Genomic DNA, 25,319 nt, shown 5'->3' with positions numbered 1-25,319 from the left:
GAGAACGGCATCCTTGACTCCTCCCAGTCCGGTTACCGTAGCAACCCCAGCACCGAGACCGCCCTCCTCGCCGCTACCGATGACATATGCATGCTACTCGACCAGGGCCACACTGCGGCCCTCATCCTACTAGACCTGTCCGCAGCCTTCAACACCATCTCACACCGCACTCTCACAGCCAGACTCCACAATACAGATATACGAGGAACCGCCCTCAACTTGATCCGCTCCTTTCTCTGTGGCAGAACCCAAATGATCAGACTCCCACCCTTCCTCTCCGAACCCACAGAGATGAACTGTGGAGTACCACAAGGATCCTCGCTCAGCCCCAGGCTCTTTAACATCTACATGGCCCCCCTCGTTACCATCATCAGACAGCATGAGCTCAGCATAGTATCCTACGCCGACACCCAGCTCATCCTCTCTCTCACAAAGAATCCCAAAGACACCAGACTCTGCTTCCAGGAAGGAATGAAGGGCGTCGCAGCCTGGATGAACAACAGCTGCCTGAAGCTCAACTCTGAGAAAACAGAGGTCCTCATCCTCGGACCCTCCTCCACCGCCTTGGACAATACCTGGTGGCCTTCTCCCCTCGGAAACCCACACACCATCAGACCACGCCTAAAACCTCGAAATCATCCTAGACTCTTCCCTCACCATGACCCCAGATCAATGCCATCGCCTCCACCTGCTTCAACTCCCTTCGCAAGACCTTCAAGTGGATCCCCCCTGAATGCAGAAAGACCGTCACCCACGCACTCATAACTAGCAGACTGGACTATGGCAACGCCCTCTATGCCGGAATCAACAGAACCCTGCTACAATAGTTCCAAACCATCCAGAACACAGCAGCCAGACTTGTTCTCGGAACCCCACAGCATGAGCACATGACCCAGCACATACGAGACCTCCGCTGGCTACCCGTCGAGAAGAGAGTAACCTTCAAGCTACTCACCCACGCCTACAAATCCCTCCACAACATTGGACCCAAATACCTCAACGAGAGAGTCTCCCACGTACCCAAAAGGAACCTCCGCTCCGCAAACCTCGCCCTGGCCGAGACCCAACGCATCCGCTGAACCAGAGCAGGCAGAAGAGCCTTCTCCTACATAGCAGCAAAGACCTAGAACGAGCTTCCAGTCAACATCAGACACTCCCCTACTCTGCACACCTTCAGGAAGAGCCTCAAGACCTAGCTCTTCAACTGATCCGGAGCTGCACCCCCCTCCCAAGTGCCTTGAGACCCTCACGGGTGAGAAGCGCGCTATATAAAACCCTGATTGATTAATTGATTGGTTGATTTTTTGGGCAACCCAGGATGTGTGAGATTGGGTGGCAAACTGCAGGACCATATGCCCTGGGCTCTTTTCCAGAACAGGACTTAGCTTCCTGGTCTTCGATTCCTACAATTTGTTTTTCCAAGATGAACTGAAAGTCTGCCTCACACTGTCTTCATCAATAACATTTTCTTTACCCTTTAAAGCTTGTTGTGGCTGTCTAATGAATGGTGTAGTTCACAGATTGGAATCCTCTTTAAAAGTTTTAGGAAAGACAGCGCTTGGAGACACTGTTTCACTGCTGCCAAAAACATCAATATTGTCACTGCATGGGGCGTGGCTTGGATAGCCAACATGGCGGACGCAGCCTAACAGGGCTCCAGCCGCCCAAACCAATAATCTACTGTAATCCTGCCCAAAATCCTCTCTACAGGGGTACATATTGATTGCACTGGTAAGCGGTGTCAGGCAAAGTGCCGAAACATGGAGAAGCAGTGTGCGGGGGATCATGTCCGGCCAGGGATGCGTGGACCGGGCCTGAGTGACCGCTGGAGGCCATCATCCCCTGGGCTGTCGGTGCCGGACACAGAACACGGCCCTGTGTAGACGATGTGCCAAATTAAAGCTCCGGCTTCTGAGGTGAGACGCCGCCGCTACGACTGGTGACTGGGGTGGCCGAGGCCGGAAACAGCCTAAACATACCTTTGGGCCTGCAGGTGGTGCAGGACCTGCTGAGTGCCTCAGGCGGCGGCACCCGGGCATCCAGGGGCTGCGCTGCAGTGCTCTGTGGGTTTCTGGTGTTGCATTGGATAGCCCAGGCAGCAGGGCGGTGAGAGCCACTGTGGCCAAGACCCTACAGTGAAGTAGTGAGAGCGTGGTCATGGTCTAGGCTTGGGACTGCGCCGGGCTGGGTAATTCCATGCCTAGTGGCACCCCTGGGTTACAGTTGACGAGGCACCCGCGGGCTGCTGAAGAGCGCCAGTCTGGCGCAGCAACCATTATTGAGACAGACGGCCTGGGGTCCTGGTTGAGGCTTTATACGGCACACAAATCCTACACACCTGGGGACAGAGGGAGCTGTGGGGAGAGATCAGACCCCCTACATAGATGCGTGGCGAGCTGGAAGTGAGACCCCACAGCAACTGAAGCAATACACCACAATAAGAGATAGCGATGTGGGTCTGGCTCCGTTTGTCCGTTTTGCCGCAGCGTGTGCTGTCCACCCGGTGAGTCTGGGCTGACTGGCCTCCTTCTCGCTGAGGCTTAAGCCCGACTGTCTTGGAACACCACCGAGGGCAATTGGATTGTCGATTGGTGCGATCCACGCTCACCCAGGGGCTTCGATAGATGTCCAACTATTGATATATATCCTGGAAGACTGGTGGCCGTGCAGCCCGGTGGGGGGAACCGGACTGGATCCACCTTGGGCTGGTGGTTCGGCGACTCTGATCCCATTTGAGGGTCTACTTGGCTGGCCACATAGGGCTGCAGAAGCAGCCAAGCTAGGCTTGGTGTGGTTTGTGGCTAGAGGGGGTTAGATTCTGTGAGGCCCAGCCTGCATCATATGCAACGGGAGCATCCGAAAAGATCAGAGGGAGCCCCAGGTCAGCATTACCGGAGGGACCAGCCGTATACAGCAATCCACACAGACATAGGCCACCACCGCCTGGGGGATACGGCCATCTTTGTGCTCCCCCCACCCCTTTAATCTTCTTTCTCAATATGGGTAAGGATAAAGTGGCGGGCTCAGGCCCTCAACAAGGCACGCTGGATCCGTTTAGCACCGCCCGAACTGTGCGGCTAAAGGGGATGACGGTCGCTCGGCACCAGACGATGCAGCACTGCTGGCCGCAATCACTCAAGCCCGGGATGCCCTTGAAGCGAAGATTGGTGCCGTGGGGTCCGAGTTTTCATTTCTGCGCCAAGACCCCCGAAAGGCTGTGGATCATGTCACGGTGGCAGAGACCCGGGTCTCCACAGTAGAGAACACTGTGACTTCCTTGCCAAAGAAGGTTAAAAAAACTCACTGTTGTTACACAGGAATTAGTGTCCCATGTCGGGGATGCCGAGGGCAGGTCTCGGCACAATAACTTGCGTTTTGTTGGATTTCCCAAGGGGTGTGAAGGCCCCTCAATGGATCGTTTCCTGACGCAATGGCTAAAGGTCCTGTTTGATAGAGGGAGAGGGGTCCCTTTGAAAACCCAGTGGGACTGGGGCACTGTAACAGTGAATCTTGCGTTTGCTCCGTTCCGATCTCGTTGTCAAGATTCAGATGTCATATACAGACACTGAGCCTATCACAACAATTGAGTAAACCAGCCCCAGGCCATCCTAAAAAAGGAGGAAAAAGACTGTGTTTCTACAGAAGGAAGTCCATTACCTTCTCACAACGAGGTTGAATTGCAATAGAAATACCACGCAGCAACAGAAATAGTAGAGCTAAAACCTACCAACTGTGCTCTGAGCAAAGGATTCGAACTTCACCCTATGCTACGATTTTTGTTGAACCAGTTAATAAAAGCATTGCTGTCAACATAAGAGCCGAACTTGTAATTAAAAGGTGCACTGTCATTTACAACTGTATCCTGTCAATGAGAGTGATCAAATGGTCTTGATAAAGATGGAATAATCTGAGAACCCATCGAAACGCGTCGACGCCAGTAACATAATACACTATCCCCTTGTCTCCCATTACTTGAACGGCAAAATATACTAATGTTGTCAAACAATGTGTGTACTATATAGTGAAACCGGGGACGTGTAGTTTTCCAAGACTAATTGTACCGGTCTGGTGTAAAACTCTCTCCATGAACTTTTTAATTGCCTTTGTACTGATTTGTGATTATTGATTTGTGATTATTGATATTGTGCATTGATTTTATGAAATTGTTGTTATTTACAGCTGTATCTCAGTTTTTATTGTGAAATTTTAAACAATCTGAAACTAATAAATTACATGTAAATCGAATTCAGTGGTCCTCCAGGTATATATAGTAATAGGGACTGTAGTATGTCTTAGGTGAATAAATGAAGTGAAAGGTATTTAGAGATTATCTGTGTGCATGTGATGTTTGGTTAGATACCTACCTTTTGGGATCTCTCTATTTTTCACTGTAAAGGTCCTGTTGCCAGAAGATTCCATATCCTGCTTTGTCGTGGAGAGAGCACACAGGGCCCTGACTAAAAAGTCCTCTCCCGGTGAGCGCACGTGGCCGATAATTGCTACGCTGCTAAACTATGCAGACTGGGACACCATCCTGCAATATGCAAGAAACCACAAGGACAAGCTCCTATTTGAGTCTTGACCCATAATGATATTTCCGAATTACACCAGGTTGGTGCAGCAGCAACGCTAGTCATTTACGGCAGCAAAACGCAGACTAAGGGAACTGAATGTGCAATATATGTTGCTGTATCCTGCTCGACTGAGGGTCACATATAATACCAAACCATATTTTCTTGACACCCCGGAGGCAGTCTTTACCTGGGCGGATGAAACAATGCACCTAGAATCACATACACCGGCACTGTTGGAAAGCGAGTCTTCACAGGGGTCATAGAGAAACAGGCAGAAGAGGGGTAATTCCAAGAGGAGGCATAGGTCCAGATCCAACTGGCGCTTCAAGACACAAGGCGATGAGCAGTAATACACGCAGACTGCCCCTGCTTCTCCGGCCAGTGAAGTCAGCCAATGCCTGTTTCCTTCCCTTATACGTGATATTGTGTGGAGAACCAACACAGCTTGGGGGCCACCTCAGTGGACAACTACGCCCTTGAACACTCATGTTACAGTTTGGTGGGAAGTGTGGGTATGTTTGGCGGAGCTTCCCTGGGACCTCCTGTTGGGGCCCCGGGTGTACCTCCTCTGCGACGGGTACTCCTGATTGTTGGAAGTATTGGGGTGTGGGGCAGGGATAGTTATGACCTACAAAGTACATACAGTTGCAGTTCATTCACACCCACAGATACCATGTCACAGGTTTGCGAACATATCCAAGACAGCAACCCTCACAGAAGATAGATAACCTGCCTATAGTTTCCGGTAATGTTAGAGGGCTTCTTAACAAAATTAAGAGGGGCGCAGTTCTCTGGCAAGCCAAACGCTGTGAGGCCGACATCCTTCTCCTGCAGGAAATCCACCTCCTAGGTAACAAAACCCTAATCCTTACACGATTTGGGTATAACACGGTGTTTCATTCTGGGTTCACATGAGGTTCTCGGGGCACAGCTATCCTAGTACACCGACATGTCCCAGTCACCATATCCCACAAGTGGCTGTACCCGGGGGGTCGTTACAACATTATTTCTGGTACACTGCATGGGGAATGCATAACCGTAGGAAGCATTTACACTCCCCCTCCTTTGGGACATACCTTTGCAGATCAAATTACACTGTTGTGGGGGGAGACTCCCGGATAGCCTGGTACTGTTGGGTGGAAACTGAAACAACGTTCTGTCTCCTCTAGATCGCCGACGGTAGACAGGGAGCACGCCCCAGATGGGTAGATCCAAACTACATCTCCTGGCTACAACGTTGGGGTGGTCAGACGCGTGGCGGACCTTCCATCCCTCCAAACTGGGTTTTACACTTCTATCAGCCGTACACGGGACCCTATCAAGGCTAGACTACTCTTTTCTACCACAGAGTTATATACATAGGGTGTCACATGTCTCCATTTTGCCCAGGGGGCTATCAGACCATTCCCCGGTCCTACTCAAGCTGTGCTCAGGATCACCAAAGACCTCCCTCAGGTGGCGTATATCACCTTGGCACCTTTGGACCCCGGAATACCAAGAAGTTCTCCACCAGGCCATTTCTGAATATTTCCTGTCCAATGTCTCCTAGGTTCCATCTAGTGTTTACCCTTTGGGAGGCTCTTAAACCTATAATCCGTGGGGTAGACATTGGCTTCCAGGCGGGTGAAAAGCGCAAACATCATGCCAAAATGGTGGAATTAGAAAATCGCCAGTGATCCCTTGAATCCCAGGCTGTTTCCAGGGCCTACACACAGGTGCAATGCAATCTTCTCCAAATGCAACAACAAATACATCAGCACATCCGCACCTCACAGATGAGGCGCACAAGATTTGGCTGGCATCACAATATAGGATATATCAATGGGGTGACAAGTCCAGTAAAATGCTCCACCGGCTGTGCCAGGCCGAGATGTCCCCCACGCCTGTACCGGCACTTCGGGACACAGATGGAGCTTTGTGCACTTCCCCTCAGGCAGTGGTCCAAGTATTTGCAGCCTATTATTCCTCCCTGTATGAGCAGAGAGAGCTCATCTCGAGTGATCTGATAGAGGAATTTCTGACGGATATTTCCCCTCGAAGGCTCTCAGACCAGGTACGTGACCGACTAGATGGAATGGTTTTTTGTAAAGCGCATGGCTACTTAGGAGCATCCCAGCACTGAGCAGAAAACCAGAAGGGGCAGGCCAGAAATTAAAGGAAAAGCTAGGTCTTCAAATGCTTTCGAAAGATAGAATGGATGGGTTCACTACGGAGGTCAAGCGGGAGAGCATTCCAAAGTTTGGCGGCATTGTATGAACAAGCATTTGCAATGCAATAGGTCTCGCATTAGGAAAGTTTAAGCTATTGGTCTTGTAAATTACATTTTTTTTATTTATGTGTTGGTTTTGAAAATAGCTAAATTAATAGCTTTGTCATTTACAATGACAATAGTTATAACTTTCGCAAATGTGACACCTATAGCATTTGTAATATTACGTTTGCTTTCACAAAGGGGAGCTGCTAAATAGATCCATATGCATGTGAAATTAATTAGACGCTATTCGTGACATCGAAAGCAGTACCTGGGACGGAGGACACCTTCAGGGCATGTAGAGCATATGTTGGAATGCTACTTAATTGACTCATTACATAAATTAAGCATTCGTTTTTAGAGCACACACAGCCGAAAAGATATCTTAATTAACAGAGTATAAATTACGGGGGTGGGGGGAGGAGTTGATTCCGTAATGCCCCCCACCGCACTTCCCCATGAGCCAAAATGAGAGGACAGGAGAGGGAAAGAACCCAAATAAGACTTTTTTTTATTAAGGCGGGGTATTTACATAATAATGACCGTAACCATAACGCGAATATTATGTTTTATTATTGTTGTTGTTATTTCCATTCTTATTGGCATCGTCGTCATCTATGCAGTAAGTCACAAGAATGAGTGATCCCGGCGCTTTCTTTGGACTTGGTACTCCTTTTTTAGGTTTCGGCTGCAAAAAAGCTGCGCAAGCAGCTTTTGCGCAGGAGAAATCTATTGAGTTACAGTATGTGGCTCTGGAATCCGCCCTCTGTTTCATTGGCTAGCTCCATAAATGGAGGCTAGCCATTGGAACAGAGAGGCGTCCGTCATGGCCGGACCAGATTCGGGGGCGTTCCCGAGAATTTTTGGCTTTTGGCTACGTCATGCTACGTCAGCCAAAAGCCGGGAACGCCCCCGAATCTGGTCCGGCCGGGCCGTGCTTGCTGCTGTCCTGCCTTCCTCCGTGTCCCTCCTCCCGCCGTCCCCCCTCCCCTCGCTGTCCTGTGCACGTTTCCCGCCTCCCTCCCGCCGTCCGTGTCCTCTCCCGCCCCCCTCCCGCCGTTCGTGTCCTCTCCCGCCCCCCTCCCGCCGTTCGTGTCCTCTCCCGCCCCCCTCGTCCTCTCCCGCCCCCCTCCCGCCGTTCGTGTCCTCTCCCGCCCCCCTCGTCCTCTCCCGCCCCCCTCCCGCCGTTCGTGTCCTCTCCCGCCCCCCCCTGTCCTTGTTTTACCTTTATTTCCTTCAAACTTTCCTGCTTGTTTTTTCCCATGCTTTACTTGCTCTTCCCCTCTACGCCATTTCATTTGGGTTATTATTCCTCCCCACCATGGCTTTTGTTTTTTATCACAAGTTCATGTGGCTCAAATCCAGATTGCGACAGGCAGAGCGAGATCGCCAGTCAGCAGAGGACGCTAACAGGCTCTTCAAGCAGGAGTTTGGGGACAAGATCGACAGCCTGCAGCTACACGTGGAACAGCTCGTGAAATAGCGGTGAAGACATGTTTTGTTGAATACTTCTAGTGATAGATATGCTACTCTGTGAAACAACTCGATAAAGCTTCATGGATGAGAAGGCTGGCTGCGGTAAAAACTTAAGGGTGAAACAGATGGGACCGTATAAGAGTTTGTATCTTAAATGCATGTTCCTCCCTTCAAAGCATGATTTTTAGTGCAGTTTGAATAGGACAGGGTTTTCTATCCTTTATAGTACAATGCATGATTGCGAGTAACCCTATGCTTCGTTATTCTTAAGCACTTTTAGGTAGCTCAACAGTGATTAGTAGCACTCCAGAAACAATGCATACAAAAATAAAGTGGATGATTTACTTTTTTTTTTAAATGGCAAGCTTCGAAGAAAAGTAGCGGGCCTGCAAGTTTATTTGGACAATTGCACAACATTGACACATCAGATGATGAGGCTAATACAACTGGGGCATATTGCATAGCAATGGCATCTACCTAGTGAATGTGTACTGTTGGTTTGATGCAAAAATTGTGCCTTGTGTATTTCGGGACCAGCTCTTCACTGAATGTTACAACTTGCTGATTCTTGTCGTTCTCCTCCTTTAGTGCTCCATCTTTGAGGATGCATAGACCAGTTCCAGCAGCTCAGAGAGTAGCAGATCGGCACAGCGTCATGCGTGTCAATTGTAATTTGTAAATTATATTTATATAGTGCTTACTAGTGCCCAGTCCTGAGCTCTAATGCTAGGGACGTGCCAGTGGTGGTGGTGGGGGGGAAGGGGGCTCCGGAGCTCCGAGCTGCCAGTCCTGCGTTTCAGCTTTTGTTATGCCACTGGCGCGTGAGCTCCCCCTCCTCTTGCAGGGCCCACAGCTGCCGCTTATGCACAGGGCAGTGGCTGGTGGTGGGGGGTCTGGCGGTGAGGAAGGGTCCAGACACGTGTGTTATGTGCTTTAACTCCCCATCCCTCAGCAGCAGGGGCACCCCTCACTTACATGAACCCCAGCCCTGGCCGGCGCAGCATGTCTGAAACAAAGCGGAGAATACAAGCGCTTACTTTAGTACTCTCTGCAACTGCAGAAAAATGTAAATGTATTGTTTTCTGGTTCCCGTGAGTGAACAAAGGGAAACCCTGAGACTGTATGTCGTGCGCACGTAAAGAGAAACCAGGGTACGAGGGTCTGAGTGAGTGAAGCTGGGAGAGACACGGGGCGGTAAACGCGGAGTCGGCAGGGATAAAGTCGGAGGCCCTGTGGAGTTTGTACAACACAGTGGGCTAGTGCCTGTTTTACTGTGCCTGTACGGTACCTTTGTGGGAAGAGATTTCAACACTCAACAGATTTAAACGAGGTTTTGCTTTTAGGTGTCCTGTTAGTGTCACTCTGTAAAAACTTTACTTTCTTTCAATGTCCGCCCCCCCCCCCCTCCCTCCACCCTCCCCCCATCCCCCACCCCCCACTGAATTAGGGCCCGAGTGGGCTTGTGGTGCCTTATTTGCTTCTATAGGTACGTGTCTGTCCTACAGGAGCGGGATGCAACAGAGCCACCATTAAAGTCAAGTAAACTGTGGGGGTTACTTGTTCGATATTAAACGTGTTCCTCCCGTGTTGTCCGAAATTCTGTATTTGTCCTGTATTGTTCTATGTTATGTTTTGCAGAGCATTCTAAGCAGCGCATAACATTCAAGAACGCTTCTAAGTCAAGAGAACACCAAACCATTACTTACAGCATAATATGGGGTAATCTTTTTTAGCTGTCTTTTACGTCACCCCATGTTTGATAAAGTTAAAACAAAGCGGAGAATACAAGCGCTTACTTTAGTACTCTCTGCAACTGCAGAAAAATGTAAATGTATTGTTTTCTGGTTCCCGTGAGTGAACAAAGGGAAACCCTGAGACTGTATGTCGTGCGCACGTAAAGAGAAACCAGGGTACGAGGGTCTGAGTGAGTGAAGCTGGGAGAGACACGGGGCGGTAAACGCGGAGTCGGCAGGGATAAAGTCGGAGGCCCTGTGGAGTTTGTACAACACAGTGGGCTAGTGCCTGTTTTACTGTGCCTGTACGGTACCTTTGTGGGAAGAGATTTCAACACTCAACAGATTTAAACGAGGTTTTGCTTTTAGGTGTCCTGTTAGTGTCACTCTGTAAAAACTTTACTTTCTTTCAATGTCCGCCCCCCCCCCTCCCTCCACCCTCCCCCATCCCCCATCCCCCATCCCCCACCCCCCACTGAATTAGGGCCCGAGTGGGCTTGTGGTGCCTTATTTGCTTCTATAGGTACGTGTCTGTCCTACAGGAGCGGGATGCAACAGAGCCACCATTAAAGTCAAGTAAACTGTGGGGGTTACTTGTTCGATATTAAACGTGTTCCTCCCGTGTTGTCCGAAATTCTGTGTTTGTCCTGTATTGTTCTATGTTATGTTTTGCAGAGCATTCTAAGCAGCGCATAACATTCAAGAACGCTTCTAAGTCAAGAGAACACCAAACCATTACTTACAGCATAATATGGGGTAATCTTTTTTAGCTGTCTTTTACGTCACCCCATGTTTGATAAAGTTAAAACAAAGCGGAGAATACAAGCGCTTACTTTAGTACTCTCTGCAACTGCAGAAAAATGTAAATGTATTGTTTTCTGGTTCCCGTGAGTGAACAAAGGGAAACCCTGAGACTGTATGTCGTGCGCACGTAAAGAGAAACCAGGGTACGAGGGTCTGAGTGAGTGAAGCTGGGAGAGACACGGGGCGGTAAACGCGGAGTCGGCAGGGATAAAGTCGGAGGCCCTGTGGAGTTTGTACAACACAGTGGGCTAGTGCCTGTTTTACTGTGCCTGTACGGTACCTTTGTGGGAAGAGATTTCAACACTCAACAGATTTAAACGAGGTTTTGCTTTTAGGTGTCCTGTTAGTGTCACTCTGTAAAAACTTTACTTTCTTTCAATGTCCGCCCCCCCCCCTCCCTCCACCCTCCCCCCATCCCCCACCCCCCACTGAATTAGGGCCCGAGTGGGCTTGTGGTGCCTTATTTGCTTCTATAGGTACGTGTCTGTCCTACAGGAGCGGGATGCAACAGAGCCACCATTAAAGTCAAGTAAACTGTGGGGGTTACTTGTTCGATATTAAACGTGTTCCTCCCGTGTTGTCCGAAATTCTGTGTTTGTCCTGTATTGTTCTATGTTATGTTTTGCAGAGCATTCTAAGCAGCGCATAACATTCAAGAACGCTTCTAAGTCAAGAGAACACCAAACCATTACTTACAGCATAATATGGGGTAATCTTTTTTAGCTGTCTTTTACGTCACCCCATGTTTGATAAAGTTAAAACAAAGCGGAGAATACAAGCGCTTACTTTAGTACTCTCTGCAACTGCAGGAAAATGTAAATGTATTGTTTTCTGGTTCCCGTGAGTGAACAAAGGGAAACCCTGAGACTTCGGTAAAATGCCCTAATCCGTGCCCTATGGAGCTGTTTGGCAACGGAGGAGCAGGGAAGGGGAAGAACTCGCCGCTGCAGCTAGTTACGTCTGAAGGAGGCTTGGCTTCTGCAAGGAAAGTTTGCCTCGCTGAGTTGGGTCTGACTTATGCAACAGGTGAAACATTTTTGTGTTCGAGTGTAAAGTGTTTTTACTGATGTGCCCACTCTGATGTTGTTAGCTTTTTTTTTTTAAAGAAATATTTTTTCACAGATCTCAGAACGTAGACCGACAATAGCGTTCGTATCCCCCTGGGGAAGCCTCGGAGTGCTGAATGAGCCCAGAGCCTGCCGCTTCTCACAGATGCGCAGGGCAGTGGCGTAACGAAAATGTAGCCTCCCGTTCCTACAAAGTACATCCCCCCCCGGCTCCTGACCCAGTCCTGAGCTCTAATGCTAGGGGCGTGGTGGTGGTGGGGGGCAGGGGGCAGGGGGCTCCGGAGCTCCGAGCTGCCCGTCCTGCGTTTCAGCTTTTGTTATGCCCCTGGCGCGTGAGCCCCCCCTCCCCCTCCTCTTGCAGGGCCCACAGCTGCCGCTTATGCGCAGGGCAGTGGCTGGTGGTGGGGGTCTGGTGGTGAGGAAGGGTCCAGACACGTGTGTTATGTGCTTTAACTCCCCATCCCTCAGCAGCAGGGGCACCCCTCACTTACATGAACCCCAGCCCTGGCCGGGCGCAACATGTCTGTGATTGTTGAACCTCGTTGAGAGACCTGTGACTGCTACAGCGCCACTGCTCCGATGAGGTCACTCACGGCGTCTTCTCCTAGAAGACCCCTCTGCGAGGGTGTGGGCGCTGAATTTTCTTTTTTCATGTGGGTTGTAAGATCATTTGAAAATACAGTCTGCAACAGGGGGGCTCTGCGGGCCCAGAGTACACACTACGAGGCCTTCCACCCGCCGAGCGGCTCTTCCTGCGTTTTTTGTGAACGTTGCTTGGTTTCTTTTCGGGGTCTGATGGCACATTTTAGGGGCTATCAGGTAAATATGTCATTATAGGGACGGGTGAGGCCGGTCTTAGTTTATCTTCAGTCAGAACTGTGGGCAGGACAGTCAATGTGGTGAAGTTTCATTGATGTGGTTTGAAGGTCGCACGTGTAGGTCACTCATAGCTGCGTGGGCCGGTGCGCCTGCTGCAGAGACCTGGGACACCAACTTGCACGTGTGTTTGGAGCCGGCGAGCTGGTTGGAAAGGTGTGCGGACCAACATTTGATCCACAGATCAGTGATCTGCCTCGCCATGTGCTTCTCTGCCTCTCTTGTATTCTTTCCTTCACCTGTGTTGCTTCCTCCCTGTCTCCATGTTGCTTTGTCTCGTCGTTTTGTGTTCACTTGTGCTGCTTTGACTTGCCGTGTCCTTCTCTGCCCCTCCATTGCTCGTCTTTCCTTCACTCATGTTGCTACCCCCTGTCCGCATCCTTCATTTTCCTTCTCCGCCCGTATCCCCCGTTCTCTGTTTTGCTTCTGCTCTCAACCCTTGCATTTTTTTTGTAGTTACTGAGCCAACTCGGTGTGTAACAAAAAAAAAGCCTATGTAATTTGTAAGGGTGCGCTTGCAATTGTTATGGCACACATGTCTACCAAATGACACAGCTGTAGGCGTCAAAAGTTTTTTATTTTCAACTCTTTAACATAAGACTTGGGCATTTACATTTGCCCAGTCATCCTGCAGGCCATATTGTAGGAATATGACAAGGCCCTAACATTTACATAGAACTCAAGAACTCATGATCATTTCTCTTATGTTAGTGATTTTATAAAGTGCAACATATACACCAGATGCCCGGACAATAGAAGAACTAACAAAATGTGCTGCTGCTTGAGAGAGAGAGCCCAAACCTCCTGATGACCAGGTGCCATGGGATTAAACGCATAGTTTTCATCATTGCTGGCCCCAAGGCAGACTTTGAGCATGAAGGGTATGCTTGTGTCTTGCTCTTGCTGAGACCTGTATACAGTAAGCAATTGCAAAGACACTTCTCCATAGGATGCAGACCCATTAATAGTTTGAGGAGGGCAATCACATGGAGCCTAAATTATAAAGCCCTGGTGGAGGCTAGTCATCCTTGGACTTGACTATCCAAACATCATATTGTTGTTAGCATCTCTTCTTAACGATACACACGAGGTAGACGTCATGTAAAGGGTGAGCTCCGTGTTCTTTTTAAGAAAGCATTTGATTCCTCTTTGTATTGCATTGGTCGTGGATAATACCTGCTGCATGTGCTTTCCTGTGGTTTCTCTTATTGCTGCTCTCCTGTTCAATATGTTCCAGCCTAACATCAAGTACCAAAGCCACTTTTTCCCAGGACAGTGGCACTCCCTGCAGCTTAAAAGTCCCAAATTCAACAGGCCAGATCAATGAAGAGGGAGCTTGGATGATTTATTAGGGCTGATGCTAATATATGCGAGATTAAGATATTTCTTTCTTATTTTCTACACAGTTTCTTCTTTCTTCTTTATTTCTATATCGCTTTAACTGCTGCTCTTCTCTTTGTCGTTATTCCAAAATACTTGACTGTGCCTCTTAAAAGTGTTCAAATCTTATGGATGCATCTCGTTACATATGGTACCCACAATCACTTCAAGTACGTATGTTGTGATCGGTAGTCTCTGTCACCTGCTATACATTCCACCATACAGTTTAAGATTCTTTTTTGTATTTGTATTCATCCATTTACACCCTTTTACGTTAAAATAGCTATAGCTTTACTGTATAGTTGCTATAAAAGCTTATAATATGGTATAGTGTGCACTTAAAAAAAATCACTCCACTGCAAACAAAAAAGCATGAATAAAAAACATTGCCATTTACAATGCCAGTAGCTCCAACTCCAACAAATGTGAGACCTATTGCAATGTAAATAACAATGCCATTTATTTATAAGTAAAAAAAAAAAAGAAATGTCATGAGCAATGCCAATAGCTCTAACTTTTCCAAAGGCGAAACCATTGCATTGTAAATGCTTGTTCTTTCTTGGTATGTGACATTGACCAGCATATCTGCACGACGCACGGAGAACGCGGCGAACAACATGTTGCGGCAGAAACCTGTTTTGCGTGCAACCAGCTGGGCTGGGTGAGCTGACATCCTGCCGGCACTGCGGGAATTGAACAGATTCTGCATTGAACAACCTGCATCTGTGCGCCTTGGAATAGTTTCTGCGCACTTTGAAGTGAAATACAGATGATTGGTTACAGATAATTAATAATGTGAATCGTCTACCTCGCCCCTTCATTCCCATAGAAGGATAAAGAATGAATCGCTTGCCTTTCAGGTAGCGAGGTAGTGACAGGTAAATATTAACGCAAAAAACACACAAAATAAGAGCCCCCCAACCGCTTCCAGGCGAGACACCTCTCAGTCTAATGATATCCTGTTGAAATGTACACAGGAACATTATAAGGGGGGACCCAGGGAGAGCCAGGCGCGAGCCGGTCTCTCCCTGGGTAGGTTCGCGCGAGAAGCAGGAAAGCAGGTGTGGGCTGATTAGGGAAGTGATATAAGGGGGTTAGGCTGGCAGTGGCGTAACTGCGTAGCGGGAGGCTAGTAGGGAGGTTTGTTTTGCGGCGCTCGTGTTTTACATTGTGTCCTGGGGCATGGAGGAAGCGGCGGAGGTCCGGAGGGCTGTGAGGATCCTTTGTGAGGCGGGGCGCGAAGACCTGCTACGGCCGGGTGTTCCGGCGGAGGCGTGGGTCGGGTTGTCCCGCCCCCCTCGCAGGGCGTCTGAGGGCGTCTCCAGGGCGGTTGAGGCCTGCCTCTCGCAGGGCCTGGAGGAGGAGCAAGACGGAGACGCGGCTATGCCGGAAGACGGGCCTGGGCCGGTGTCGCCCGCCGTCGATGTGGAGCCCCCACTGGATGCCCCGGGTGCCCCTCAGCAGGTATGTGCTCTGCCATTTATTCTTGCTGACACGCGCGGGGCGCCCGGGGGGAGGAGGGGTCGCTCGGTGGGCCGGCAGGCACCGAGCCCCAGCGGGCTGGTGCGGGGGAAGTCGGGGAAGCCTCCGGCGGGCCCAAAGCCCAAGCGTGGGAGGAGCCTGGATGTGCCTGGGCATGTGCAACCCCCCCCCCTTGCAGCGGTGCCCCCTGCCCCCCCCCCTGCGGTTCCTCTAATGCCGGCCGGGGCCTCGCCTTACCTGTGGCTGAACGGGCACTGTTTCCTGCTCTCCCCCGCTGTGCCGGGGCCTGGTACGGCCCCTCACCTCTCTTTTGGTTCCCCACCCCAAGGTGGGGCTGATGTACGGCCCTTGCCGGACGCGTTACCTGTCTGCCCCCCCCCTGAAGCCCCGCCACCTGCTGCTGTTCTTCCCTCTGCGGGTGCTGCACCCAGTGGGCTGCCACCCCCGCCTGCACAGTCTACGGACGCTGGTGTGCCTGGCCTGGGAACTGCCACCCCCCCTCATTTGGCTACGGGTGGGAGGGGTTTGCTCCACGGGGGGACACACGCGGGCCCTGGTCCTTCCCTGTTCCCGGTCACCAGGGGTCGGCCGGGTGGCCGTTTTGGGTGTCCTGAGCCTGGGGCGGTGGGTGGCCATGGTTTGGCGTCGGCGTCCAGTTCCTTGGGGGGTGATGGCGTTTCCGTTTCCAGGGAGCCTGTTCTGGGGTCCTCTTCCTTTTCTGGCTCGAGCGGCCGCAGTTTTCGTCCGGCGCCTTCGGCTGGGCGGCTGACGGCTGTTTCTACGGGCCCGGGAACTGTCCACACGGCTGTTTCCAGTGGTGGGCTTCACGGGGGGCTATCTGGAGCGGATAGCTCGTCTACAGCTTTCAATGTACACAGTTTTCAGCCTATTGATTGGCAGTTTTATGATGGGGGTATTGGTGATGGGGCTATGCCCAGTGGCAGTGACCAAGTTTTATTTTCTGATGAAGCTTTCTGTGGTAATTTTCGTGAGGAGGATTTGGAGGAAGGGGAATTGAGAGACACCAATGTTGGGCTTTTGGCAGCACGGGCCCAGGGGGGTGGGTTGGGGCAACCCCCTGTCTCTCGTGTTTCGCAGGAGTCTCGAGCGGACCATGCCGGTGTACGAGGGGCAGTGAGTTCTGGACCTTCGCAGAAGGAGCGTGGGGCTGTCACACTGCAGTCGGAGCAGTTGCCCAGAGGTAAGGATGGGTGGTGGTCTGTGTGGCAACCTAGGGAGAGTCTCCCTGTGAAGAGTACAAGGTCTATTGGTACGGGTGATGGGGTTGTGGTTGAGCGAGTCGCTCTGGCACCAAGGCTTGAGCGGCCTGTACTTTCGAATGTTTCTACGGGGGATGGGGTTGTGGTTGAGCGAGTCGCTCTGGCACCGAGGCTTGAGCGGCCTGTACTTTCGCATGTTTCTACGAGGGATGGGGTTGTGGTTGAGCGAGTCGCTCTGGGACCGAGGCTTGAGCGGCCGGTATGTTCGAATGTTTCTACGGGGCAAGTTGCCAAAGAGGTTTCTACTGCTGGGAATGGTGGAATGGTTGCCCCACAGGTGGCGGAGGATAGTATCCTGCCGAAAAAGTTGCCTTATTCTGGGGTGGGAATGCCTTTGGGGTCTCATTTGTCCGAGAAAACGAAGAATCTGATATGGTCTGGGGCATTTGTGGATGTTTTTCGACTTCTTCATAGAGATATTCAGGCAAAGGAGGGGTCGAAGGAGGAGGAACTAGAACTGGCGCGGCGGCCCCGTGTTCCGAAGTCTATAGAGAATTGGACTTCGGCCTTTCTGATTTATGCCAGTGTTTATTGTCAACGTCATCCTGAGAAGGCAATTGCTATGTTTAAATATGCAGATATCGTCCGCAAGGCTCACAGTTATTTTGGTGGCTTTGCATGGTTGTCCTATGATGACGAATTTCGGGCCCGCATGAGCGCTTTCCCCGAGCGTTCGTGGGGTGAGGTTGACTCCGAATTATGGTTACAGTGGATGGCATCGGCAAATCCGCCTGCTACGACCCACACGGCTAGTGGTCAGCCGGTGCATTATCGGCCCTTTTCAGCTCGCCCCGCTCAGTCTGGGGCGGGGGTTTGGGGCAGAGGTCAAGCAGCCGCCGCTGGCACTTGCTGGCACTTTAACCGGGGTTCCTGTAACAGGCCAGCTTGTAGGTACAAGCATGAGTGTTCCCAGTGTGGGGGAAAGCACTCCCTCACCCACTGTTTTCCTGGACAACGTTTGGGCGATCAGGGACGAGGTTCCGGGGGTAGGGGACAGCACCAACAGCCTGTTTACAAGGGCTCCTACTCCTATTAGGCAGACGGTTCTCGATCTCTGGCTGGTGGATTATCCAGATTTTGATGCCGCTAAGATTTTGTCTTGGGGTTTCAAAATTGGTTTTCGGATTGGATATCAGGGACCCAGGGTGGGCAGGTGGTCGGACAATTTGAAGTCGGCGAAGGAGAGTCCCCATGTGGTGCGGAAAAAACTGGATGCCGAGCTGGCGGCTGGTAGGATTGCTGGTCCTTTTGTATCTTGTCCTCTGCCTGACTTGATTGTTTCACCCCTGGGCGTGGTGCCCAAGAAGGCGGCAGGAGAGTTTCGTCTTATCCATCACCTGTCCTGGCCCGAGGGTACCTCCATTAATGACTTCATCGATCCGGCCGACTCGAGTGTTGCTTATGCCTCGGTGGACGATGCCTTACGGCTCGTGCGCCTGGCAGGTGTTGGGGCATTGCTGGCGAAGAGCGATATTCAGTCGGCTTTCCGGCTTTTGCCCATCCATCCTTGGGATTTCAGTCTGTTAGGAATGCAGTTTGATGGTTGTTTCTATGTGGATCGTGTGTTGCCTATGGGCTGTTCAGTGTCCTGCTCCCTGTTTGAAACTTTCAGTACCTTCCTGCAGTGGAGATTCACTTTTGTTACTGGCCACGTCCTGGTATGTCATTACCTTGATGATTTTCTTTTCATTGGGGAAGGTCGCTCCGGGCAGTGTCAGTCGGCTTTGAACAGCTTTCAGGCCCTGGCGGAGGAATTGGGTGTTCCTTTAGCGCCGGACAAGACTGAGGGCCCATGTACGTCCCTGACTTTCTTGGGGATTGAAATTGACACGCTGTCTATGGTGGCGCGATTGCCTGCAGCTAAAGTGACGGAAATGTCTGACTTCATCCAACTGGTTTTGAGGGAGCGGAAAGTAGTTTTGAGAACTGTCCAGAAGCTGTTGGGGTACCTCAATTTTGCTTGTCGGGTTGTTCGGGCGGGCAGGACGTTCTGTAGACGTCTGGGTCTGTCCATGTCCGGTGCGAGCCTTCCCCATCATCGGGTACGCATTACCACCGCTGTCCGTGCTGATCTGACAGTCTGGCTTAGTTTTCTGCAGGAGTTCAATGGCGTGTCCTTGTTTTTTGCGGATGAGGACATGGTGTGGCAAGTACAGTTGTTCACTGATGCTTCTGGGGCTCATGGCTTCGGAATCTTTTGGGACGGTCGGTGGTGCGCGGCCGGCTGGCCGGCGCTCTGGCGGGACCAAGGTCGTAGCATAGCATTTCTGGAGCTCTTCCCACTGCTGGTTGCTTTGTATCTGTGGGGGGATGAGTTTCGGAATCGATCAATTTTGTTTCATGTGGACAATTTGGCAGTTGTACATCTTGTCAATCACCAGAAGGCTCGTGATTTGCGGGTGTTGCGACTCCTGCGCGCATTCATGCTGCGGTGTCTGCAATTAAATATTGTCTTTAAAGCACGGCATGTTCCTGGCACTTCTAACTGCATCGCTGACTCTTTGTCTCGATTTCAGTGGGCCGAGTTCCGCAAGTTAGCTCCTGGGGCGGACCTGGAACCAACAGCGATCCCACAGTACGTATGGGCCATGGGGGATTGAGGGTTCACCAATTAGTCGAACATTCGGTGGCCGCCTCAACGAGGCGGGGGTATGTGAAGGCTTGGAGCGAGTTTCTGCAGTTCGGTAAGGAGTTGGTGGGCCCGGCTGGGGCTGGTTGGTCTGATGAACGTGTTATCTTACAGTTTGTGTTGCATTTGGCAGACAAAGGTCTATCGCCCACTACCATTTCGGGCAAGTTGGCTGGGATTTCTTTTTATGGGCTACTTTGGTGGGGGAGGGATCCGGTTGGGGGGGTGTTGGTTCGTAAAATGTTGAAAGGTTTGGCTAGGCTTCGGGCTGGTGGTCCGCAGCTACGGCAGCCAGTGACTTTTGAGTTGCTTCAGTTGTTGTTACCAGAGTTGGAGTTGTGTTGTCATGATGCTTTTGAGTGTGCCAAGTTTCGTTTGTGTTTCATTTGGTTGTTCTTTGGGGCATTTCGGGCTTCGGAATTGTTGGGGTTACGGGGTAGGGTAGGCATGACTAGCAATGAGGTAGTGTTGGAGAGTGACAGGGTGCGGATGTGGCTGCGGGCATCCAAAACCGACCAGTTGGGGAGGGGTAAGTGGGTGTTCCTTGGCAGGAGTGGTGTTTCTGCTTGTTGTCCGGTTGGGGAATGGGAAGTGTTTGTATCATCTCCACATTTTCTCCAGGGGTCTATATTTTGTCATGTGGATGGTAGTCCCATTGTGGCTTCCCAATTGCTGGCTGTCTTGCGCAAAGTTTTGTTGCGCTTGGGGAAGGATCCGGTTCAGTTTGGTACCCATTCCTTCAGAATTGGTGCGGCGACGGAGGCCGCTCGTTTGGGGTGGGACTGGTCCCAGATCAGACGCATTGGTCGTTGGCGTTCCAAGTGCTGTGAGAAATATGTGAGGAAATAGTGAATTGTTTGGATTGTCTAACATTTCTTTCTCTCCTAGGTCCTTGGCCGTCGGCCCCCGGAGGCAAACGGAGGGTTTGGATACTAGGGCACTCTTTTATTAAACGTGCAGCTTGCGCCGCTGCCACTCAGCTCTGTGGGAGATCGCTGGGTCTCAACAGCGCGGAACATGAAGTCTCCTGGCATGGAACAGGGGGCATGCGGTGGGGTGGGCTTTTTCCCGCCTTAGCTGCCTTGGTTTCCCAGTGTTTGGGGGGCCCTCCGGATCTCTTGGTGCTCCATCTTGGCGAGAATGACTTGGTTTCTCTCTCTGGGTTAACTTTGTTGAAACTCATGAAGCAAGATCTGGAAATTATCAAAACCACATGGGTGAGCACCATGCTGATATGGACTGAGTTTGTGCCTCGTCTGCAGTGGCGTGGAGCAAGGAACCATTCCGCCCTTGAAAAGGCCAGGAGAAAAGTGAACAGGACAATGCGACCTTTTTGTCATAATTTGGGTATCTACTGTTTGAATCATTATCATTTACAGGTCTCGGAACATCATTTATTTTGTGAGGACGGTGTGCATCTCTCGGCTTTGGGTATTTCTTTTTACCTTTTAGAACTCAGGGATTTGATTAGTAAGGTTCTTCAGGTACAGTTATGGTGTGCTCCTTCCTGTCCTTTTGGTGGGGCAGGAAAACACTAAAGGTTTTCCTGGGTGGCGGGTTTTTGGTAGTGGGGGTGGGCAGCCTGGAGCGGGTTGGCCATCCTGAAGGGTAGCGTGGGTAGGTTAGGGGTAGTAGATAGGAGTTTCGTTCTGGGTTTTGGGATTCAGGTTTTCTAAGATCATTGTAGAGTTGGTTTTTGTAAATAAATAAATAATGAAATGTGTTTCGTGAAAATTATGATGCACCTGTCCTAAAATAAAGTGGCCTTTTTTGCTCCTAAAAGAGAGATGTGGACAATGATTTCTTGCGCGAGGGGGGACCCAGGGAGAGCCAGGCGCGAGCCGGTCTCTCCCTGGGTAGGTTCGCGCGAGAAGCAGGAAAGCAGGTGTGGGCTGATTAGGGAAGTGATATAAGGGGGTTAGGCTGGCAGTGGCGTAACTGCGTAGCGGGAGGCTAGTAGGGAGGTTTGTTTTGCCCCACCCACCCTCCCTCTTTTTCTTTTCCATTTGGGTGGGGGGTGTGTTTTTTCTTCTGTGGTACCCTAGGTGCTGCTCCTTTCTTGGCCTGCCACGGTTAGGATGGGTGCCTTTGTTCTACTTATAGGCGGGTTTTTGGTAGTGGGGGTGGGCAGCCTGGAGCGGGTTGGCCATCCTGAAGGGTAGCGTGGGTAGGTTAGGGGTAGTAGATAGGAGTTTCGTTCTGGGTTTTGGGATTCAGGTTTTCTAAGATCATTGTAGAGTTGGTTTTTGTAAATAAATAAATAATGAAATGTGTTTCGTGAAAATTATGATGCACCTGTCCTAAAATAAAGTGGCCTTTTTTGCTCCTAAAAGAGAGATGTGGACAATGATTTCTTGCGCGAGGTCCATTTTACATCTCCTTCCTGTGTTTCGTTCTGTGCTCGTCGAGCCTCTACAGTAAAATAGGTTTTCTTGTGTTCGTTTGCATTCGTGATTTTGAACCGTTTATGCAAATCTGAGTTCCGTGCAGGTTGTTCAGCTACTGCCCGAATAAGAGCTCTTCCTTGCTCCTGTATGATGGCGTTCCTAAATCGGTATTTAATCCTCTATTTATCTCTAATAACCCGTTTTCCGGCTGGCTGGTCATGTGAGGTCTCTCTTCGCATCGATCATTGCGGGAGTTTACGTAGATTGTAGAATCGACAGAGTGCACGTGTTGGACCTGAAACTGAAGGCTGACAGATGTGTTAAGTCTGAGTTCGATAGCGCTGTATTGCCACTCGCGACGCTTTAGCGTCAGGCTATCTCCGGCCTTTCCATCGCCGCATACGTCCATTCGGTCCTTCTGTGTGTCGGAGCCCTGATCTTTGCAAGCACCGGGAATCCGGTAAAAGGATGGCAGCGCGTGAGTCTCGGCCGGAGGCGTTTCTGCGACCACATGGCCTGGGAGGCTGCACTTCTGACAGGGCTGCAGTGGGCACCAGTACTAGCCCCAAGCATGTGGTGAGCGGCCTTCTGCACACGAGTATAGACATGAAGATTGGGGACCCCTTCGTGGGCAATTTCCCTAAAATTATAGAAGAAACCGCATAAGTACATGGGTGCGTCTGTCACGGTACCGAGAGCACCGCATTATTTTTCCAGGGGGGGGGGCGTCTGCCTAGGGTACCGGAGAGTACCGCATTATTTCAGGGGTGCAGCTGCCAAGATGCTAGAAAGCACCGCTTAAGGCTCCGCCTGCCAGGCACCAGCAAGCACCGCATTATTTCAAGAATGCCTTTGCCCTTTCACCGTAGAACATTGCATTATTCCAGGAGTGTCTCTGCACTGGTACCAGAAAGCACCGCATTATTCCAGGAATGCCTTTGCCCTTTCACCGTAGAGCATTGCATTATTCCAGGAGTGTCTCTGCACCGGTAGCAGAAAGCACCGCATTATTCTAGGAATGACTCCGACACTACACCTTGAAGTACCGCATTATTCCAGCGGTGTACCTGCCACAGTCACGGTAAGCACCGCATTGTTCCTGGGGTACCTCTGCTACGGTACCATGGCGCAGTATGCCCCCGGAGGAGCACGTGGTGTGTGTACTGGGCTGGCACATCCATCCCACTCTGCTCTCTGGCGGGAAGTGACCTTCCTTTGACTTCTGGACTCTCTGCTGGTTGTTTCCGACTTGGAGTGAAAGCCAGACCCTTTGCGCACAGCTGACAGGTTACTCGCTATAGTTGGTGCATTTTTTACTGCTCCTTTATAGTGCTCTATGGCTCTTCAAATATTATTATACTTGCCTGAACTCTGAAATAGTGCAGCAGAGAAACGAGCACACTATTAGTGTTTCCGCTGAAGAACTTGGTTTGAAAAAAGTAGAAACAAAACAAGTCTTAATCAGAGATACGGACCGTCGCTTCACTTCCGTGCATTCCGTGGTTGTGGAAAGATGTTTACGAAGAACGTGTGCATTCAGGGTCCACCTGATGGCACGCGCTCAGGAACAGAAGGAGGTTGTAGTATTGCCCCCACATGGAAGCGCTTATTAAAAGGGGATCCCTGTTCGTGCATGGGGGGACCCAGGGAGAGCCAGGCGCGAGCTGGTCTTTCCCTGGGTGCGTTCGCGCGAGGGATCTGGGAGCAGGTGGGGTTGATTAGGGGAAGGTATAAAGGGAAGGCGGGCGGTTAATTAAGGAACTGCGTAGCGAGGCAGGGGAAGGGAGGTTTCCTTTTTTGCTGCTCCTTTGGCGTCGCGTACCTTATGGGGACCATGGAGGAAGCGGCGGAGGTCCGTCGGGCTGTCCAGACCCTGTGTGCGGCGGGACGTGAGGACCTGTTACGGCCGGGGGTTCCGGCGGAGGCGTGGGTAGGGTTGGCCCGCCCCCCGCCTCGCAAGGCTTCAAGGGGAGTGTCGCGGGCGGTGTCTGCGTGTCAGTCACCCGGCCCGGAAGTATCGCAGGAGGAAGACGGAGACGCTGCCATGCCGGCGGTGCAGCTCTTGCCGGTCCTGCCCCCCGCAGTGTTGGAGTTCCCGCCGGTTGACCCGGGCGCCCACCAGCAGGTATGTGTTCTACCTTTGCAATGTGCTGGCTTGCGTGGGGCGCCCGGGGGGAGGGGGCGCTCCGCGGGACGGGCGAAGCAGCGTTTGGGCGGGGCCCCACCGGGGAAGGCTAGGATGCCTTCGGTGGGGCCGGGTACTCGCCGGGGGAGGAGTCTCGTCCTTAGGAGCCTCCCCCGGGTTACTGATCAGGCCGAGGTGCCCGGGGGACCTTCCAACCCGGTTTCTGGCGGTATTGAGGGGGCCCCTCCTTGCTTGTGGGTGAACGGCCGCTGCTCCCTTCTGTCCCCTGCGCCTGCTGAGTTGGGGCTGGCCCAACCCCCCCCTGCCTGGTGCTGGGGTTGTGGGTTGCCCTGTTGTGGGGGTCCCCTCTGCTGTTCCCTCGGATTGTGCACCCCCTCGGGGGACTTCCGACGCCCACGGGGCTGTACTGCTCACTGACTCCCACCCCCCGCCAGCCCCTCGGACACATGGGTCCCCGTTCCCCGGTTTTGCTGACTCCTGTCCTGACCTCCAGCTGTCTCAGGTGTATGGTGGGATGGATTCGGGCGGTTTGGGGGTGGCCATTGCTCCCAGCCAGGTTCTTTACCCTGTTTCGCGTGAGATGCCCACTGCTCCGCATGTTCGCTCGGCCCCCGGTTTCGCTGGTGCCCCCGGTTTTGCGTCGGTGGACGGTTCTTTGGCGCAGGCTTCACTTGGCTCTTTGGGGAGTGGCAGGTTTGCAGGTTCTTCGCAATCTGGCTTGAGCGGCCGCAGTTTTCATGTCGCGTCTACAGCTGGGCGGCTGTTGGCCGGTTCGGCGGGCTCGGGAACTGTCCCTACGGCTGTTTCCGGTAGCAGGATTACGGGAGAGTCCTCTGGAGCGGATCTCTCTTCTGCAGCGTTGCGCGCGCGGAGCTTTCATGACGTTGACTGGCAGTTTTATGATGGGGGACTTGGTGATGGGGCGCTGCCAAGTGGCAGTGCAGAGTTTTCATTTTCTGGGGATGTTTCACATGTAACTGTACAAGATGATGAATTGGAAGAAGGGGACTTGCGGGACAAGGAAGTTGGGCTTTTGGCAGCACGGGCCCAGAGGGGTGGGACGGAGCTCCCCTCTGTTTCTCGTATTTTGCAGGAGTCATGTGCGGGCCATGCAGCGGTACGGGAGTCAGCAAGGAATCGACCGTCTCGAGGGGCTCCTGTTGAAGTTCAGCAGAATTCGGCACCATTGCCAAGAGGTAAGGATAGTTGGTGGGCCGTGTGGCAACCAAGGGAG

Source organism: Lissotriton helveticus, chromosome 1_1, assembly GCF_964261635.1.
Source record: "Lissotriton helveticus chromosome 1_1, aLisHel1.1, whole genome shotgun sequence".
Lineage (NCBI taxonomy): Eukaryota > Metazoa > Chordata > Amphibia > Caudata > Salamandridae > Lissotriton > Lissotriton helveticus.
Note: the sequence above shows the minus strand (reverse complement) of the source record.